This window comes from Eurosta solidaginis, chromosome 4, assembly GCF_040869045.1.
Source record: "Eurosta solidaginis isolate ZX-2024a chromosome 4, ASM4086904v1, whole genome shotgun sequence".
NCBI lineage: Eukaryota > Metazoa > Arthropoda > Insecta > Diptera > Tephritidae > Eurosta > Eurosta solidaginis.
In genome coordinates this window covers 21,721,010-21,743,011 of record NC_090322.1, presented here as the reverse complement: position 1 = coordinate 21,743,011, position 22,002 = coordinate 21,721,010, and the positions used below count along the sequence as shown (strand labels likewise).

Here is a 22,002-nt window from a genome sequence, read left to right as displayed (position 1 = left end):
GCAACAAGTTTTTTATTGACTGCTCTAAAGTCTACACACATTCGATATGCTTTTTGTCCATTTGGGTCGTTTTTCGGTACTAAAATCAATGGGCTGTTATAATTTGAACAACTTCCTTCAATTAAATCATTTTTCAACAAATTATCAACCTGTTTATTTATTTCAGCACGCTGTGAATATGGCAATCTATAATTTTTTATGTACACTGGTGTCTTGTCCGTTAGTCTTAATTTTTGTTCGTAAAAATTATTAATCGTCATTAAGTCTGTTTTTAGAGCAAAAATATCTGAATATTTCAAACATAAGTCAAGTAATTTATCTTTTGCATACGAAGGTATTTGTTTTACTAAAACTGACTTAAGCTCTTCTATGCGTTTTGAATCAACAGATGTTTCATTTATGCGATAGATATCAAAATTTTCTATGTCCTCAGTTTGAATATTGAAGTTTTTAACATACTTCACTTCATCAGTAGTATTAATAATTTTTAAAATAGGATGTTCCGTATCAATGACACATTTTGCGGTAAAAACACCACTACAAAGTTCATGAGAATCGACAAAAACTGGATTTTCCGATTTATTCAAACTAAAAACACGAAAAACTTCACATCTTGGTGGAATTACAAGAGTATCTGTTGAAGTGCAATGCAAAATTGAAATATTAACTCTTTCTCTCCCTAGTCCTATCGTTATTGTATCATTCGAATAATTGATTATACATTTGTTTGCTTTTAAAAAGTCTTTTCCTATTATACCATCCGAAGGAATATTAAAGTTGTCATCAACAACATGAATAGTCAGAGGAAATAATATATTTGAAACTACTATGTTCGTACTAACTGTGCCTAAAGTTGTTACTGTGTCTGTTGTTACACCTGTTATATTTATTACATTACTGTTATTTACTATTACGTCACTTGCTAAACTAGAAATTTTTATAAGTGAAATATCTGCCTGAGAATCTACAAGAAAAGAACATATTTTATAAGAATCACTACAGTTGACTTCGATGAAGTCAGAATAATTTAAATTTAGACAATATATTGATTTAAAAGAATTTAACCCAATAGCACCTGCTCCCTCAGTGTTCGCTCCTGAGGGGCTTCGGCATTTAAAGGACGAACATTGACTGAATTCCTGTTATTTACACGTTGATTATTTGAATTACTGTTATTTACAGACCGATTGTTATTTCTATTGTAATTGTTGTTGTAATTATTATACCTATTGTTACCTCCATTGTAATTAGTATTTCGAAAATGTAAATTATTGTTAGGTCTAGTTGCATTACCATTGAATCTAAAATTGTTATTGTATCCGAAATTATTATTACCTCTAAAATTCCCGCGAAAACTATTAGATCTTATCGGACGTGAGCGATACGCTAACACCTGCCGCTCTTTTACCTCCTGTTCACGCTCAATAATCATTTTAGCAACAACATCCTTTGAATCCTTAAAAGTTGTTGATGCAAGGATAGACTTCACCATATCTGAACGACTGTTCAACCTACAAACAGTAACAGTTTGCTCAACCGCCATCTCATGAGCTTTTGCCTGTGTCATACCTTCGATGATCAAAGAGCGTTCTAGCGAATCAGAAAGATCTTCTACTTGTTTTGAAAAATCAGTAAAATTATTATTGTTTACCCTTAAGGCCGCAATTTTACCCGCAACAACCTTCGAGTTATCTGGCCTAATTCTGCTACGTAAAGCATCTTTAATCTGACTAATAGAATCTATTTGCGTTGGTAGAGCTTCGCGAGCTTTGCCTTCGAGTTTCGACTTTAAAAATGATATAAATGTAGTAGTTAAAGATACATCAGTTAAATCTTCTATTAAATCAATTTTATCTATAAACGAGGCCAGTGATAACGGATCACCGCTATAGTTTTCTCGAATAATCGAGGCACAAGTACTAATGAATGACCTCTTTTGCTCAAGAGTAGCCATGTTTAAATCGTTAAAATTTGAAATAGTATCAGAAGTAAAATAAGAATTAGAATTTGAAGTTAGGTCAAAATTAGAAATCGAACTAGAAGATGAAGTTTGCGTAGAATGATTTGTGTTATCAAACCCTAAAAAGTCTTCAAATAATGAATCTCTATCTGCACTAAATTCTATTCTAGTATTTGAAAATGTATGTGGACTATTAGAATCGCACATATAAAAAAAAACAAAACAAAAGCAAACTAAATTGAATATTGAATATGTAATAGTAAAAGAATTACCGTGTAATTTATCGTAATAAAATGAAATTTCCGCTGAGCTTACAAAATTTGGGAAAAATAAATTTTTTTATATTACTGACGCATCGCTTTCAAGCCACATCTTTGAGAATTGTATCGCTTTATTTCAAAAGTAACATATTCATTTTACGCACACACTGCCTTATATAAAAAAACTTGTATTAAATTAAAGTAAATTTTACCACATGTGAATATAGGACAGTAGGGCAAAAGTAAATTTTCAAAAAGAAAAATTAAATAATTTGAATTCAATTATTTATTTCAATTATTTTGTTTTAATTTTGTCTTCAAAAACAAATAAAAACAAAAAGAAATATTTTAAAATTTTCATCAACACCAGCCCACTGTCATTAACATGTACACTTGTACATACATATGTTAATATATTTTAATATATTTAAAATAAAGTTTAGTAAAATGTTAATTATTATTATTATTATTTAAATTTTATTTCTTTTTTTTTTTAATTTTTTTTTTATTGTTAAATATTTAGATAAATTATATTAGTAATAGTTTGTATGTAAATATGTAATGAGTACATGTGTGTGGTGGTACTATAATAAATGTGCAAAAGTGTAAATAATATAAATTAAGAAAATTTTAGTTCAAGAAAAAAAAAATTTATTTTATATTTGCTAAACTACATGTTTCGTACACTGTGCGCCATACCCAATTCTGCAATCATTATTAGTTGCTGTTGTTGTTGTAATAGTGTATGATTTCCGCTCGTAATATATTGTTTCGTAATATATTGTTTCATTATTGCTAATATTCAGTGCTGACTTGTTCCATTCTTTTTATACCATTGTTAATATTAGTATTTCTCTCAGTTCTGCTTTTCGTTCACTTAATATATTAATATTAGTATTTCTCTATGTTCCTCTTTCGTTCACTTAATATGTTAATATTAGTATTTCTCTCAGTTCCGCTTTTCGTTCACTTAATATATTAATATTAGTATTTCTCTATGTTCCTTTTTCGTTCACTTAATATATTAATATTAGTATTTCTCTTCGTTCCGCTTTTCGTTTTGTTTTTTCTTATTGTAAGGCTCCGGCCCACGGTCGCCATATAAAGACTCCATAAATGGAATGTCTTCTTACGTGCAATTATGCACCATTACACACAAATACGCTTTAATTAAAACACACATACACGTATATTTTATAATTATTTATATTAATATTTTATTTAATAATTAAAATGTATTTTTTTAAAATTTGATTATTAATTTACATATAAGATGAACAACGATACTTCACATTCGATCACCTTCAATTCAAATTACCAAAACTCAAACTAAATTATTTTTTTCACCTCGCCTACTATGCATTTGAAAAATCCAAATATTTTCAATTGCATACTAAGCTCAATACACACAAGTGCGCAAGGTGGAAGTGTATTATAAACACCTTTCGTTTGATACCCATATCGTACAAACATTCTAGAGTCACCCCTGGCCCACCCTATTGGCGATGTCTCGAAAAGGCCTCCACCTATAGACCTAATGCCCACTCCCTCTTAAAATGCTCAGTAACACATTTCGTTTGATACCCATATCGTAGAAATATTCTAGAGTCACCCCTGGCCCACCCTAATGGCGATATCTCGAAAAGGCGTCCACCTATAGACCTAATGACCACTCCCTCTTAAAATTCTCAGTAACACCTTTCGTTTGATACCCATATCGTACAAACATTCTAGAGTCACCCTTGGTCCACCTTTATGGCGATATCTCGAAAAGGCGTCCACCTATAGAACTAAGGATTACTCCCTTTTAAAATACTCATTACCACCTTTCATTTAATACCCATATCGTACAAACACATTCTAGAGTCACCCTGGCCCACCCTAATGGCGATATCTCTAAAAGGCGTCCACCTATAGACCTAATACCCACTCCCTCTTAAAATGCTCAGTAACACCTTTCGTTTGATACCCATATCGTACAAACATTCTAGAGTCACCCTTGGTCCACCTTTATGGCGATATCTCGAAAAGGCGTCCACATATAGAACTAAGGATTACTCCCTTTTAAAATACTCATTACCACCTTTCATTTGATACCCATATCGTACAAACACATTCTAGAGTCACCCCTGGCCCACCCTAATGGCGATATCTCGAAAAGGCGTCCACCTATAGACCTAATGCCCACTCACTCTTAAAATGCTCAGTAACACCTTTCGTTTGATACCCATATCGTACAAACATTATAGAGTCACCCCTGGCCCACACTAATGGCGATATCTCGAAAAGACGTCCACCAATAGACCTAATGCCCACTCCCTCTTAAAATGCTCAGTAACACCTTTCGTTTGATACCCATATCGTACAAACACATTCTAGAGTCACCCCTGGCCCACCCTAATGACGATATCTCGAAAAGGCGTCCACTTATAGACCTAATGCCCACTCCCTCTTAAAATGCTCAGTAACACCTTTCGTTTGATACCCATATCGTACAAACATTCTAGAGTCACCCTTGGTCCACCTTTATGGCGATATCTCGAAAAGGCGTCCACCTATAGAACTAAGGATTACTCCCTTTTAAAATACTCATTACCATCTTTCATTTGATACCCATATCATACAAACACATTCTAGAGTCACCCCTGGCCCACCCTAATGGCGACATTTCGAAAAGGCGTCCACCTATAGACCTATTGCCCACTCCCTCTTAAAATGCTCAGTAACACTTTTCGTTTGATACCCATATCGTACAAACAAATTCTAGAGTCAGCCCTGGTCCACCTTTATGGCGATATCCCTAAATGGCGTCCATCCATAGAACTATGGCCTACTCTCTCTTAGAATACTCTTTAATACCTTCCATTTGATACACATGTCATACAACCACATTCCAGGGTTCCCTAGGTTCATTTTCCTACATGGTGATTTTCCTTATTTTGTCTCCATAGCTCTCAACTGAGTATGTAATGTTCGGTTGCACCCGAACTTAGCCTTCCCTACTTGTTTTATTTAAAAATATCAATTTTGCTTTTTTATTCATCATTTTCTTCACAAAATTTCGTTAAAGATGCGGTTTTCGTGCATTATGATCTGGATCAGGGAAGATAAATGGATTCTTTCATTTTGTACCAAAGGAGGGAAAAAATGTACCAAATCATCCAAAAATGTACCAAAAGTTTTCGGATGCGAACTTGAACCAAACTAGATCTATATTCTGCTTCTTTATCCAAAAAATGTTTTTAGTCAGGAAACTCTTTCAGTTCTTTAAATACCTCAGTTGACAAAAAGCATTTTTTCGTATCTATATTATGACATCTACTGTCAGCTGATTTCATCGAGTCTTTACTTTTTATTAAATTCGAAACTGTGTTTATTTGAAGTATATTTCTGCACTTCGTTTTAATTAAATTTTGTATAAAAAATATCATTTCTACGTTTGTGGATGAATGTGGAATCGACAATACGCTTTGAACTATTCTCTAAATATTGGAAAACATTTGCGCGTTTAATTAATTTTTAACTTATCTTAATTCTGCCCAAAAGCTGCATATATTTAATTCTTGAATTTTTAAGGCTCTCATTCTGTGCTAAAGCCATGGTTCAACTATATACAGGTTGGCTTATCTGTAAAGCAACAAAATATGTCTGTTCAAATTGTCAAAATCTGTGTATTGGTGCGAATGGTATGGAATGGAAACATAAAACTTAGCAGTTTTTGTATGTGTAAGTAAAATGTTGCCAATGTGTTGGTTTCATTTTGAGTTTGCCATCTCCTTTTGACAATCCCTTCGACCATGCAATGACATAAGTAAAATCAGCTGATGAGATGAGCCAACCTGTACATAATTGAACCATGGCTAAAGCTCTAAATTCGGAATTAATTTTCTCTATTTTTAAACGGTTTTATTTAGCTTGAGTTGACAGGCCGCATGGCCGCATGCACGGCTGCACGGCCGTTGTGAACGAATCTTGTAATTGAAACTTAAGTAACTTCCCGATAAGCTACAAGCATGAAGCTTTGAATATAATTCAGAACCCGATGACAATGCAATAATGAGAAAAAAAATTGCCGCTAGGTGGCGCATGGATCGAGATATTCGCAAAAATCGTATTTGTGGACCGATTTGGCTCATATTTGGAACACTTAATACATACAAGAATAGAAATCGACCTGTGAAAGAAAATCGCCGCTAGGTGGCGCATGGATCGAGATATCCGCAAAAATCGTATTTGTGGCCCGATTTGGCTCATATTTGCAACACTTAATACATACAAGAATTGAAAGCGACCTATCAAAAAAAATCGCCGCTAGGTGGCGGAAGGATCGAGATATTCACAAAAATCATATTTGTGGTCCGATTTTGCCCATATTTGGAACACATAATACATAGATACATGAATAGAAAGCGATCTATGATGCCCGATTTGGCTCATATTTGGAACAAATATTGCATACAGTCCGGTAGAAGTGACATCAAAATATTTTGGAGTTGGAGGAGGGACAAGCATACGTGGCGCAGAGTCGAGTAAAGTCTTTGGAAGGATTATGTATTGAGGACTTAGGTTGTAACAAATTGTCAGGAAAGAGTCCTTGTAATAATGAGTCACGAAATGAACTAAATAGAATGAGAAATAATAGGCAATTAAATAAAGACTAAAAACTTGAAAATAAAATAATAAAAAAAAAATTTTTAAGTTAAACGGTTTTATTGAAAACAATACTTACATGAAGTAATAATAATACGAAAAGCTAGAAAATAATTAGATAGGTCCTTATATCAACATTCAAGTTGATATTTTAAAAATCTTTTATTTTGGTTTGCAATATAAAATTTATTTTTGTTTATTTTTAAGTTTAAATATTTTCCAACTAATTAGAATTTTCTTTTTTTGAAGTTATTCAAAATTTTAAGTTAACACGAAAACTCAATTAAAATTATTTTAAAAATTAAAGTAAAGAGTACAAAGTAGTTAACACTATATTTACTCCCCCTCCAAGAAAATTTGAGACAAACAAATTATTAATTAATATTAAATGTAACCTTTTTTTGTTTTTTGTTGTTTAATGTATTTGTATTTAAATTAGTGTTAATAAGTATGTTTGCTGGTTTAAGTAAATCAATTGAAATATTTTTAATAGTATTTTTGTATTGAATTGTAAATGTTTTATGTTTCTTAGAGATAACTTTAAAAGGTCCTTCATAAGGTGATTCTAAATTAGATTTACGAAGAACTTTAACAAAAACATACTCACAATTTTCTAATTGTTTAGGAACGAAAAAATTTTCTTTATTATGATGAAACACTTTAGAACGAACAAGCGAAAAATATTCTCTTATTTTATGGAGAGCGTCATTAGAAAAATCATGTTCTTTATTACTATTTGAAATAATTAATTCACCAGGTATTCTAAGTGTTTGGCCATAAACAAGTTCAGCAGATGAACATTTTAAATCTTCTTTAATAGAAGTTCGTAAACCAAGTAGAATGAATGGTAAAATGTCAGACCAATGAACCGAGTCGTTTGATGCTATAATTGCTGCTTTTAAAGTTCGATGAAATCTCTCTATCATGCCATTTGCTTGGGGATGGTAAGGAGATGTATGAATTTTATGAGAACCTAAAAGTTTAGTTAATTCCGTAAAAAATTTTGAGGTGAATTGTGAACCTTGATCTACTGTAATATTCAATGGTATACCAAATCGTGGTATATAATTTTGAATAAAAGTTTTTACTATAGTATTTGTTGAAATATCTTTAAGTGGATAAGCTTCAGGCCAACGTGAAAATCTATCAATAATTGTTAAAATATAACAATTTTCATTTGAAACTGGAAGAGGTTCAACAATATCCGTATGAATATGTTCAACGACCTGATGATATTTAAATTTTTTGAATAGGAGATTTAGTATGTCTTGAAATTTTGGATTTTTGACAATTGATGCAAGATGAAGTCCAATCGTTAATTTCTTTACGCATGTTAGGCCAATAATATTTATTTTGAATTAATTTTCTAGTTGTTCTTATACTTGGATGAGATAATGAATGAATTTTGTCAAATATAATTCTTCTCATAGAATGTGGAACATAAGGTTGAAAAGGTTGTAGAGAAACATCACACCATATGTTTAAATTAATAACTGGAATATGAATTTCTTTCAAATTATTTTTAGAATTTTGATCAGAAATGGTTTTTTGTAAAAATGTATCAGTTTGTTGTTCTTTATATAAAGTTTCTAAATTTATATCTTGAGTTGAAATTGCATTTATTTCTGGAATACGGGAAAGTGTGTCGGCAACTATGTTGTCTTTTCCACGTATATATTGAATATCATTTGCAAATTGAGCAATATATTCAAGATGACGTAGTTGACGAGGAGATCTATCTACTTTAGAATTTAGAACATGAATTAAAGGTTTATGATCAGTATAAATTGTAAAAGTTCTACCTTCAAGAAAATTTTTAAAATATTTAATTGAATTATAAATTGCCAAAAGTTCACGATCAAATGTGGAATATTTAGTTTCTGTTGTAGTTAATTTTCTTGAAAAATAAGCTAAAGGTATATTATTGCTAGTTTGTTGAAGAACTGCTCCAATAGCAACATTTGATGCATCTACTGCTAATGATAAAGTACCATTTTTGTCGAAATGTGTAAGTGAAAGTATTTTTAGCAAAAAGTTTTTTAACATTTTCGAAATCTGTTGTGGTTTCATTTGTCCAATTTAATTGTTTGAGTTTGTTTTTAATTGCATGTGTTAACATTTCATGAAGAGGACTAAGTTCTGTTGCTAACATTTTAATATATCTGTGATAGTAATTTATCATACCTAAAAATTTTTGTAATTTATTTATAGAAATTGGTTTTTCAAAATGTGTTATGATTTCAATTCTATCTAAAGATGGTTTAATACCTTCGCCTGAAATTTCGTAACTTAAGAAATTTAATTTATTTACACCGAGAGTACATTTTGAAGGTTTAATATTTAAATTATATTCTTCAAGTCTTTTGAAAACTGATTTTAAATGATTTATATGTTGATCTTCATTATCACTGGCAATAAGAATGTCATCAATGTATGTAAATACAAAATCGAAATCAGACAATACTTCGTTAATAAAGCGTTGGAAAGTTTGAGCACTGTTTCGTAAACCGAAGGGCATTCTTACGAATTCAAACATTCCAAAAGGGGTAGTTATTGCAGTTTTATGAATGTCTTCTTCTGCCATTGGAATTTGGTGGTAAGCACGCACAAGATCAATTTTGGAAAAAATTGTTTGTTTTTTAAATCAATTGTTAAATCGTGAATATGTGGTAAAGGATACCGATCTGGTGTAGTAATAAAATTAAGTCTTCGATAGTCTCCGCAAGGTCTCCAATCATTTGGTTCTTTTTTAGGAATGAGATGAAGTGGAGATGCAATAGGAGAATTTGAGGGTCTGCATATACCCGTTTTAACTAAAAATTCAAATTCAGCTTTAGCAATTTTAAGTTTGATTGGATCAAGACGTCTGGGTTTCGAAAATGGTAAAATACCTTTTGTTTCTATCCTGTGAACCGTATGGTGTTTAACTTTTTTAGTATAATCTGGTTCGCAGGTAATAGATGGAAATTCATTAAGTAATTTTGAAAACTTATTTTCGACAAAAGGAATTTTGAGTGAGAAAATATCAGAAAATCCAGAAGATCCAGCAACTTTAATTTTTGTGGTAGAATCCATTATTTCTTTATTTTTAATATTGACAATAATTCCGAATTTTTCTAAAAAGTTTGCTCCTAAAATTGGTGTATCAATATTCGCAATAATGAATGGAAATTCAAAATCTCTTCTTAAACCTAAATCAATTTTAAGTAGTTTTGTACCGAAAGTTTCAATTGAAGAACCGTTTGCTGCAGACAAAGTAAGATCCGAATTTCTTTTATAAATTTTAAATTTAGAAAAGGGAATAACTGAGACAACTGCACCGGTATCGATAAGAAAATTAAGTTTATTGAATTTATCAAATATGAATAGGCGACGAGTAGGTTTAATAATAGTTCCATTATCCGTCACCGCCATAATGGATCGTTTCAGTTTAAATTTTGTTCGTAATTTGAATTATGATTTTGATTAAAATTGCATGGGGATACACATTTGAGAGCGTTATTCTTAAATTTTTTGTGATACCAACAAATAGTTGTTTGCGAATTAAAATTACGATTGTTTGAAAAATTTCTTGATCCTGAAAAATTTCGAGATTTAGATATATTTCTATCTTTGAATTATATATTATACTAATTCCCATAAACATTTCTTGCCTTCACCTCCTTTCAGTACCTTTAGTAGTTTGGCCACTATGCCGAAAAACGTTGAAAAAATTTTGAGAAAAAAAAGAAATTTTTTACAAAATTTCAGATGTAACCACTTTAAAATCGGAAAAATTCTAGCCCTCCTATGTTGTAGGTAATTAACTACGAAAATTTTAGGCATACCAGTACAACAATCGGACGTGCCGTTGAGACTATAGCCCCGTTAACTTGCAAGCGTCTATCCTAAAATTTTAGTATTACTTTGATAAAATTGGCGAGACATTTCATTTGGTCACTCTACCTTAGGGTCTAATAAATTTAAAAAGACATCAAGTATTTAATTGTCACTACTGTTTGTTGTAAATTTTGTTTTGCAAATTGTAGTGCAAATTTATACATACTATATCGGTAGATGTGTTTACGAAATGGCTTGTTGCAAAAGAGATTTTAAATGTAAAAATAATCCGGATGTTTTTGCTTTATTTGGGGACATTATATTTTCGGAAACTCAGCTCGGAAAATAACTAATTCTGTCAAAGATACATACTTTCATTATTTCGGTATCCTTGTAAAAAATCTCGATAAATCTTGGGCATCTCATTTTATTTGCGCCTCCAGTAGATTAACTTTAATGAGATGAGTATCGGGTAAAGGTCATAACATGAAGTTTGGTGTTCCAATGATGTGGACTGAACCCTTTAACCACGACCAGTGCTATTTTTGCGTGATAGACCTTAAAGGTAAAACGAGAAAAAAGACGAAATTAATAAGTTATCCAAATGTGGCATCAGCTAAAAAACCAAAACTACATGACCATACCTTACCCATACCTAGGCCGCCTATAATTTTTGAAGCCTCAAGCGAAAGTGACTCCGAAGCAGATAATTCAGACAGTGAACAAGAAGGAGAGGTCCCACATCGAGTCTCACAAGCCGAACTTAATTACTTGGCTAGAGATTTGAAATTATCGAAATTTGATAGCGAAGTTTTAGGATCTCGTTTGCAGCAATGAGGCAGCCTGGTCTCTTCGACAAGTACTTCCAAATGTCGAAATAGACACAAGACTTTCTCTTCTTTTTTTACTAAAAGTAAAATATTTGCTACTGCAATTATGTTCAAGTTTTATTTGAAGCACTAAAATTAGAAAATAAAGTGGATGATTGATGCTAGTTTGAAGACAGTTCAAAGCATAGTTTAAAAGCAGCATTACTCCATAAAGGAAATTCGTTACCGTCAATACCAGTGGCACATTCTGAGAATACTAAAGAAAATTATTTAAGCATATCCAATTTACTTGAGCTCATTCGATATAAACAATTTAATTGGAAAATTTATGCGGACTTAAAGGTAAGTAGTTTCGGTGGTACAATTTAAAATAATATATAATAGTAAATGAAATACATCCCAGGTTGTAGCTATAATTCTCGGACTTCGAGGAGGTTTCACTAAATATTGCTGTTTTCTCTGTCTTTGGGACAGCCGTGCTAGAGAAACCCATTATATTCAGGAAAACTGGCCACTAAGAGCTGAGTACGAACCAGGTGCCTTCAATATCGCAAACCCGCCTTTAGTAAATCCCGAACGAGTTATTTTGCCAGCACTTCACATCAAATTAGGATTAATGAAACATTTTGTAAAGGCTTTAAATAAGGGCGCGCCATACTTCCAGTACCTAACGAAATTTTTCCCTAAAATAACTCAAGCCAAATTAAAAGAAGGTATATTTGTTGGTCCGCAAATTTGAAAGTTACTGAAAGATGAAAATTTTGCGAATAATTTATCATCAGTAGAAGCAGCGGCGTGGGACAGCTTTAAGCAAGTCGTTAGTGGATTTCTGGGCAACAACAAAGATCCCAACTATAGACAGATGTCAAAGCCTTGTTGAAAAACTACAGTGCTATGAAATGCAACATGCCCCTCAAAATGCATTTTTTGCATTCACATTTGGATAATTTTCCCGCAAACCTAGGTGCTGAAAGTAATGGACAGGGTGAAATGTTTCACCAAGACCTCATGATGTTTGAAAAGCGTTGCCAAGGCTTTTGGAATGAAGAAATGGTGGGAGATTATGCTGGACAATAATACGGTAGCCAAACCCAAAAAATTATAAACGGGTAGTTAAAAGTACCCACGTCCCTCACTATTGACCACGGTAAAATCGCTCAATTTGACTTTTTTTTAGATGTAGATATGTATGTATTTAATGTTCGTAAAAAATAACAAATTTTTTACTGAATTGCTTATTTATACTCATATTAATCAATTGAATACAGTTTAACGTGCAAACATATGTTATGTTAATAATAATGAGCTTAAAGGCCGTGGTTAAATAAAACACAATGTTTAAAATTTCATTGCTTTTTTTAATTTGTCAATATTTCGGCTTCAGTCTGAGGCCATCTTCAGGAACTTGTGGTTATTCTTGATCGACTGAAGCCGAAATATTGACAAATTAAAAAAAACCAATGAAATTTTAAACATTGTGTTTTATTTAACCACGGCCTTTAAGCTCATTATTATTAACATAAGATAAACGCATAAGGCTATAAAAATTACCAAAATGTGCAAACATATGTCTATAATAAAACGTTATAAAAAAATAAAAACGTAGTTTGAATAAAAATTGTCTCTATAAAAAATTGTAGGATAGACGCTTGCAAGTTAACGGGGCTATAGTCTCAACGGCACATCCGATTGTTGTACTGGTATGCTTAAAAGCTTCGTAGTTAAATTACCTACAACATAGGTGGGCTAATTTTTTTTCGTCCATAGAATTTTTCCGATTTTAAGTGGTTAAAACTGAAATTTTGTAAAAAATTTCTTTTTTTTCTCAAAATTTTTTCGACGTTTTTTGGCGTAGTGGCAAAACTACTGAAGATACTGAAAGGAGGTGCAGGCAAGAAATGTTTATGGGAATTAGTATAATGTATAATCCAACAGTTTAAAACGAAAAAATGAAAACTACAAATTTGTGCCCTACCTATATGGCGGCCACCGTGGTGTGATGGTAGCGTGCTCCGCCTACCACACTGTATGCCCTGGGTTCACACCCCGGTCAAAGCAACATCAAAAATTTTAGAAATAAGATTTTTCAATTAGAAGAAAATTTTTCTAAGCGGAAGTGTTTGGCAAGCGCTCCGGGTGTATTTCTGCCATGAAAAGCTCTCAGTGAAAACTCATCTGCCTTGCAGATGCCGTTCGGAGTCGGCATAAAACATGGGACCTACATGCCCGGCCAATTTGTAGGGAAAATCAAGAGGAGCACGACGCAAATTGGAAGAGAAGCTCGGCCTTAGATCTCTTCGAAGGTTATCGCGCCTTACATTTATTTTTTTTTTTTATATGAAGTAGTGTTCTGCAAAAACGGGAATTTTCATATTTTCGCCGATATCTCGGAAACTAGACCTGCCACAGGAAAATGGAAGTCATATTCGGAATCAGGAGAAAATTTTACTTTAGGAAAGGCCTATTTTATTTTTGGAGATTTTTTTTGTGGAGTAGTGTTATTAGAGAGTAATAATTCTTCTGACAAAATGCAATTATGGATTTATAATTTTCTGGCCCTGTTATTTGAGTTCATATATGTAATACTCCTATATTGCTAATAGAAAATGCTCGCAATGTGTTTTAAATTCGAAATCAAAAGAAGACAGCCTATACAATTTTTGTGATTGTAGCAGCATAAGTGCGACAAGAAAAAATTTAAATTTAGGTACATTCGATTATTGAATACAAAAACAAAAATGTTTAAACAGCAATATATCGGCACTCTGATGTTTGGGAATGTACCTAGCCTTTTGTAGCAATATAGGAGTTATTACATATATGTTTGAGTTATTATTTTCTGTGCTTTAATTCTATTGGTGTAAAATTTGTTCACAATTTTAGTTATGCTATTTTTCATAGGCATATTTAAATGATCCATAATTGCAAATGGCAAATTGTGCTCGGCAACAAAACAACTTAACTATCTATATATTTTCTTCGAAAAATTTTAAATTTTTTTGTACATTCAGAGCTGCTTTGCAAATGACTTGAAGTTTAGGGCGGTGTTTTACAAAAATGTACCAAATATGTCAATGTAGTACCAACGTACTTTCGGGAAGCGAAATGTACCAAAAAAAGTACAAATGTACCATGATTTTCATCACTGATCTGGATACCGTGCTTAACTATAAAATTCCAAAAATAATTATTGTCCTATTGGTATTTTTATTTAAAGTGGGCAACTCTTTATACTCACAAAATTAAGATAAACTTAATCAAATATGAGATATCATTTTCACTTTGTCTCCATGTCAAGCTTTAAATATTGAGACTTATTTAATCTCAATTTTAACCTACACTGCATCCACTTGAAGTTTATTTGACGGAAAATCTTTTTATTTTGGAAAAATTATGAATAAGAAGGGTTTTATTTTTTAAGTTTTCAGCCCCAAAATAATTAAAATATTTTGGAAAACAAAAAACACATTTGGGCAATTCACAAGGCCGTCTTCGTCGAACGTGATATGATTTAAAAACCTTCACGAATGCTTTTCTGTTGCTTCTCATATAAAAGTTGGATTTAAATATACATTTCAGCACCCTATGTATATCACATGTGCTAAGTTCTTGTTAAAGAAAGCCCTCAGTTCAGCTTCGACACTATTCATTCCGGCCGGTGGAATACCTGAAATCAAACCACACTTCCCGGCCGAAGCTGCAAACCTAGCAAGCGAACGTGACCTAGCGAGATAACCATTTACACTAGGAATCTCAACTTGGACATTATGCTGATGGTAAAGACCCCGACTACTTAAAAAAATGTGCTTATAGTTTTAATCTTAACAAAACGTGGATAAAGAGCTGATCCCCAAACATAACATGCGTGCACCAAATGCAAGTCGGTAGACACCGCATTGCATAGGGTCGTAATAAACATACAGAAAGCCCTGGAATATAAGGAATATGCTGTAGCAGTCTTCTTAGACATTGCCGGGGCTTTCAACAATATTTGTAAATGGGCGATTATGGATAGTCTTAATTACATTATAGTACATCCAGCCGTAACCAGATGGATCGGCTACATGTTAAATTGCAGGAAGATTACATCACAATGGGGATTTTATGAGGCCACGAAATCAGTGGACAGGGGCGCGCCGCAGAGAGGGTTGCTATCACCTCTGCTTTAGAGTAGGATAAGAAGAGTAACTTGGTGAGAGTTTTGAGAGAAACATTAAAATTTATCAAAATACACTTGTTTAGTTGTATGCACATATGTTATCACAGATTCCTGCTCTTGCAAAAATAGAGCAGGAATTAGCAAATAAGAAAAAATAAAAACAGATTGCAACGAACATACGTACATACATAAAAACGTCACAAACATACATTTGCACTTACATACATACCTTTTGTTTTCATATACACATAAATTCTTTTACTTTGATGACCTAGTTTTGCTTTGTGCAAAATTGATTTATATTTACTTGAGCGTTTGCGGTAGGTCAGGGATTAGGGTTCTTGAATTTTTTTGTTCGCCCTCTTATTTTATTTTGTTTGAATTTGTATCTTTAGGATTTAGAATTAGTTCCTAGTAATAATATTGCAGTTTTAATTTTTTTTATTTGAGTTCAGACCTTTTGTCTATTAGTCGTAGGTATTTTGTATTGCATTGAATTTGAAATTTATCTACTTCTTGCATTCTAATGAATTTGTAATGTTAATTAGTAATAAAGTTTAGCATTATATTTGAGAAATTTTTTATTTTTACTTTGAGTAAATAGAAACTTTAGATGTTTATCCTAGTTAAGCCTTTTGAAATCCTTTTCAAATTATTTTGTATTAAACTTTGAGTTCAGAGTTTTTTTTAGAAATTATTGAACTAGTAGTAGGGTGTTAGTTGATAATTTGTAAACAAAAAACGTTGTAAATAAATTATAAAAATTATGTTTGGATGAAATTTGAATATATTCATTATGCTGGGCTAGGTTGACAATATTTGGTGTAGGTGCTGCGCTTGTGCGTGGCAAGGTAAAGTGAAGGTGAGTAATAGGGTGATGACTTATTGACACACGGACAGACTAGTCTCAGGTTTGGGGGCGCTGTAAGGAAGTCGGAGTCAGCACAGCGCCCATGGTTCAGCGCAAGTTGCGCTGAAGAGGGAGGGTAGACTCCACCTGACAGGACAGGCCTTCATCTTTTTCTGCCCCTTATGCTTTCCCCTATATAACTTTGCCTCTCACGTCTATTTCTATATGTTCAGCGTTTCTTTCCAACACATATGCAGGTATGAACCCTTTTTGTTCATGTGGTTGCGGGTGAGGACGGTGGTGAAATACCCCGCCCAAGACGACGAGCTAGCCTGGGATGCAAGCATACTTGCTTGCCGCCGCTCCTCGCCATCCAAACAGTCGGCCACGTAACAATGGCTGGTCATTAACCAACTACTCAGGCGATTCTATTACGCAGATGACGTTGCAATTTTCATAAGTGGAAAGTGCATTCCAACGATTAGCTCTTTGAGGGATCGGGCGCTTCGGGATATTCATGTGTGGGCATCTAATGACGTGTTGACAGCCAACGCGGAAAAGACGGATATGCTCTTGTTTACAAAGAACAAAAGTCCCAAATTGAACCAGGCCTGAGTTAGGAGGGGTGACCCCACAGAAGAAACCTTGCACAAAATATATAGGAATCATCCTAGACAGTAAGCTGTCGTAGAAGCTCAACGTGGAGGTGAAGAAGCCCTCAACGGCACGTTATGCATGTAAAAGAATTCTGAGATGTACGTGGGCTTTATCACCCTCTCTCTCTTATTGGGTTTTTACAGCGATTGTGAGCCCTATTCTACACTATGGAGTTCTTGTTTATTACAAAGCCACACAAAAACAACCAACCTCAAAAAATTAGAGGGGGTATGCAGACTATCAATGCTTAGCATTAGAGGAGCCCTGAAAACAATCCCGACGGCTGCACTGTATGCTATTCTGCATATTCCACCTGTAGACCTGGTAGCAAAGAACATAACGTTAACAACTGCAACCAGGCTCAGTGTCTCGGGGCACCTTGAGCGCCGACCATACGGCCATAGTGGTATAGCGTCATCAATTACAGGACGAACAAACTACCTGATTCCCTATCTGCGTTTCGAGGGAGATCTTGAGGCCTCACTAGAGGAAGGTTGGCGCAAGAGTGCTCAAATGGCGGACGAGGCCATATATGTGCACACAAATGTTTCTGAAGTAGTGGAAGGAGTAGAGTTTTGGGTGTTAGATAGTCGGTAGCGTAATGCAATCGACGTGGATGTTCAACATGGTCGACATTTTGGAAGTCCAAGTTGTAAATAAGGTCGCGGAGGATTTAGTCGGTGATAATGCCAGGTTTCGCGAGGCGAAAAAACTGGAGAAATCAGGGAGGTAGCCGTTTATTCTGTTGCAGAGCTCATCGATCTGTGGGCCTGGGCCTGTGGCCATAATTGTGCAGTCATGGGCGTAGGAAACGATAGTAACTCCTTCTGGTGGCGAAGGTAGCTTTGATATGTAGAAGTTAAACAAAAGTGGGGATAGGACACCACCCTTTGGAACCCCTTGTTTAATTCTTCTTGTTTTTGATGTATCCTTTCTAAATTGTACCGATGCCTGTCGACCAACCAGATAATTTGCGGTCCACCTTTTAAGACATGGGGGAAAGGTAGGCCCTTCCAGGTCTTGCAGTAACGTGCCATGGTTGATCGTATCAAAAGCTTTTGATAGGTCTAACGCAAGGAATACTGGTGAGGGTTTTGCTTTAAACCGCAATTTATCAATGTGCTAATGGCATTTAGCGCGGTGGTGGTGCAATGGAGTTTTCTGAAGCCATGCTGATGACAGGAAATCTGGATATTTGCTTTGAAGTAGGGGAGTAGAATGGCTTCAAGCGTCTTGGCTACTGGCGATATGACTCTCCTATGTTAGCTGGTTTCCCAGGCTTTAATAGCGAGACCACCTTGGCCATTTTCCATTTTTCGGGAATGACGAAGGTGGAAAGATACAGGTTGAAGACATGCGCTAAATATTTGAAACCCTCTTCCCTAGGCTTTTAAGCATCGGGATGGCTATGCCGTCTGGGCCCACTGTTTTGGATGGTTTAGCATGACCGATGGCATCCTCAACCTCTTTGGCGGTGATGGTAATTGGAGACACGCTGAATTTATATTTATGTGCGTGTCTGTTGGCCCTCCGTCTATCTTTGTCGACCGTAGAATGCATTATATATTGTCGGCAGAAAGCGCTCGCGCTTTTTTCGCATCCGACAGCACTTTATCGCCAAAGGCGATGGACATTTTGTCGTTGTGCTTAGACGGATTCCATAGGGACTTTACGGTGGACCAAAGTTTACCAAGCCGGCAGAGAGGTTACAACCGCTTAGGTGCTCCTCCCATTTCGCTCGCTTGTGTTCATCCACAGGCAATCTGATACGTTGGTTTATATCCCTTATTTGGGGGTCGCTGGGATCGAGCTGTCTTATATGGTCACGTTCTCTCGCTAAATTTGCGGCCTCAGATGGAAAATGAGGCTGGATTTAGGGAATTCTTCCGGCGGGAATAAATCGAGCCGAGGCGGATTCAATGACCTTGCGGAAAGCACGCTCCCCTTGGCGAGGATCAGTCGGGATGGGGAGGGCAGCAAAGTGGTTGTCTGTGAAGGATTTGTATTAATCCCACTTTCCTTTTTTAAAGTTTATGGAAGTGCGCTTTTCTGTGACGATAAAGTCGGCGGTACGCTAGAGCGCAATAAGTATAGGCAGGTGGTCGGATGTCAATGTTACCATCGGCTGCCAGTTGACGCAGTTTACGAGTCCTGCGTTCAGGATTGATATATCCGGCGAACTGTGACAACTTCCTACCATACGAGCGGGGGCGTCTCCGTTTATTGTGCAGAACATCTCACAGATCGTGCTGGGCATTGAAAATCGCCTAAGATAATGCGATTATTGCCAGTGAGTAAGGCGCTGATATTAGGGCGGTATCCACCGGGGCAGCAGGTAGCAGGAGGGATTTAGATGTTGATGATTTCTAGGCTTGCATCGCCTGACCGGACAGATAAGCCTTGACGTTCTAAGACACTGTCCCTGCGGCCGATGTCGGGAACAAATAAATGATATTGCACAGAGTGGTGTATGATAAACGCGAGGCCACCTCCATTTCCGCTCTCGCGATCTTTTCTGTGGACATTACACCCTGAACAAGTCTGCAGATCATATCTTAGTGTGAGTTTAGTCTCTTGAATCTAGACCTTCGATTTTAATGTCTGCTCATCTTATACATTAGTAATAATTTTTTTTTATTAAATGGCTGGACGGCGGGATTAAAAATACAACTCGAAATTGAATCTCAGCAAGGGGAGAATAAAATTTCTAATTTTAAAAATACAAAGACATCTGATGAAAACTTTGGTGGTTTACGAATAGGTCTAATGACAGCTGGTATGTTTAATTTTGTTGAGTTTTTTCTGTCATAATAAAGCATAAAAATTTTATGAAATAACTAAAACTTACTAAAATTTACAAATGTATAAAATAAAGTAAAGTAAAATAAAATAATATGTTTTTAACTAGAGAGACAGACTATTGCTTTATAAAATTTCTTTTTTTTCTAACATCAATAACTAAAACAATGAAACGGGAAGAAACGGAAGCAAGCGAAAGTAAAGGAAAGGAATGAAATGGAAACGAAAGGAAGGAAAATTAAGAAAGAAAAGAGAATAGAGAGGACAGAAGAAATGAGAGAAGACAAGGAAAAAGAAAAAAGAAAAGAAAAGGAAGAAAGTAAAGGAATATTTGTTTAAGAAAATGATTTCAATTCGAATAACAACAAGTAAGGAAGGATAAATTCGGGTGTAACCGAACATTACATATTCAGCTGAGAGTTTTGGAGACAAAATAATGGAAAATCACCATGTAGGAAAATGAACCTAGGGTAACCCTGGAATGTGTTTGTATGACATGGGTATCAAATGGAAGGTATTAAAGATTATTTTAAAAGGGAGTGGGCCATAGTTATATAGGTGGACGCCATTTCGGGATATCGCCATAAAGGTGGACCAGGGGTGACTCTAGAATATGTTTATACGATATTGTTATCAAATGAAAGGTGTTAGTGAGTATTTTAAAAGGGAGTTGGCCTTAGTTCTATAGGTGGACGCCTTTTCGAGATATCGCCATAAAAGTGGACCAGGGCTGACTCTAGAATTTGTTTGTACGATATGGGTATCAAATGAAAGGTGTTAATGAGTATTTTAAAAGGGAGAGGGCCTTAGTTCTATAGGTGGACGCCTTTTCGAGATAACACCATAAAGGTGGACCAGGGGTGACTCTATAATGTGTTTGTACGGTATGGGTATCAAATTAAAGGTATTAATAAGGGTTTTAAAAGGGAGTGGCCCTTAGTTGTATATGTGAAGGCGTTTTCGAGATATAGACCAAAATGGGACCAGAGTGACCCAGAACGTCATCTGTCGGGTACCGCTAATTTATTTATATATGTAATACCACGAACAGTATTCTTGCCAAGATTTCAAGGGCTTTTGATATCGCCCTGCAGAACTTTTTCATTTTCTTAGGTGTCACACCCATTTTACAAAGTTTTTCTAAAGTTATATTTTGCGTCAATAAACCAATCCAATTACCATGTTTCATCCCTTCATTCGTAATTTTCGATATCGAAAAAGTGGGCGTGGTCATAGTCGGACTTTGGCCATTTTTTATACCAAGATAAAGTGAGTTCAGATAAGTACGTGGACTAATTTTAGTAAAGATATATCGATTTTTGCTCAATTTATCGTATTAACGGCCGAGCGGAAGGACAGACGGTCGACTGTGTATACAAACTGGGCGTGGCTTCAACCAATTTCGTCCATTTTTACAGAAAACAGTTATCGTCATAGAATCTATGGCCTTTCACAAGGATTGGTAAATTTTTGTTCGACTTATGGCATTAAAAGTATTCTAGACAAATTAAATGAAAAAGGGCGGGGCCACGCCCATTTTAAAATTTTCTTTTATTTTTGTATTTTGTTGCACCCTATCATTACTGGAGTTGAAACTTTACATAATTTACTTATATATTGTAAAGATATTAAATTTTTTGTTAAAATTTGACTTAAAATTTTTTTTTAAAAAGTGGGCGTGTTCTTCATCCCATTTTGTTAATTTTTACTTAGCACATATGAGCCGTTTATTTTGAAAGTGGCATAAGTTATTTCCAACTCATGGTCTTAAATGCATTGTTATTTTTGAACGAATGCATATATAGATGGTTCTACAATTATAAAATAATAATAAGAATTGCATCTTTTGGATATTGGACTCTAAAAAACTGGAGGCGAGGAGAGATACAAACAAATTACCACTGAACCTAAACGACATGAAATGACTTATGCCACTTTCAAAATAAACGGCTCATATATAGTAATAGTAGTAACGTTCCTGCCAAGGTTCATCATGATCTCTTCAACGACTGCCAAAT

The 22,002-nt window shown here is 34.6% G+C and overlaps 1 protein-coding gene across 1 annotated transcript in view; it reads left to right on the top strand.

The window, feature by feature from the left end:
* The window catches only part of LOC137248425 (zinc finger protein 91-like), a 191,521-nt gene that overhangs the window by 16,204 nt on the left and 153,315 nt on the right, over window positions 1-22,002 (top strand). The gene's annotated exons all lie outside the window — the stretch shown is intronic.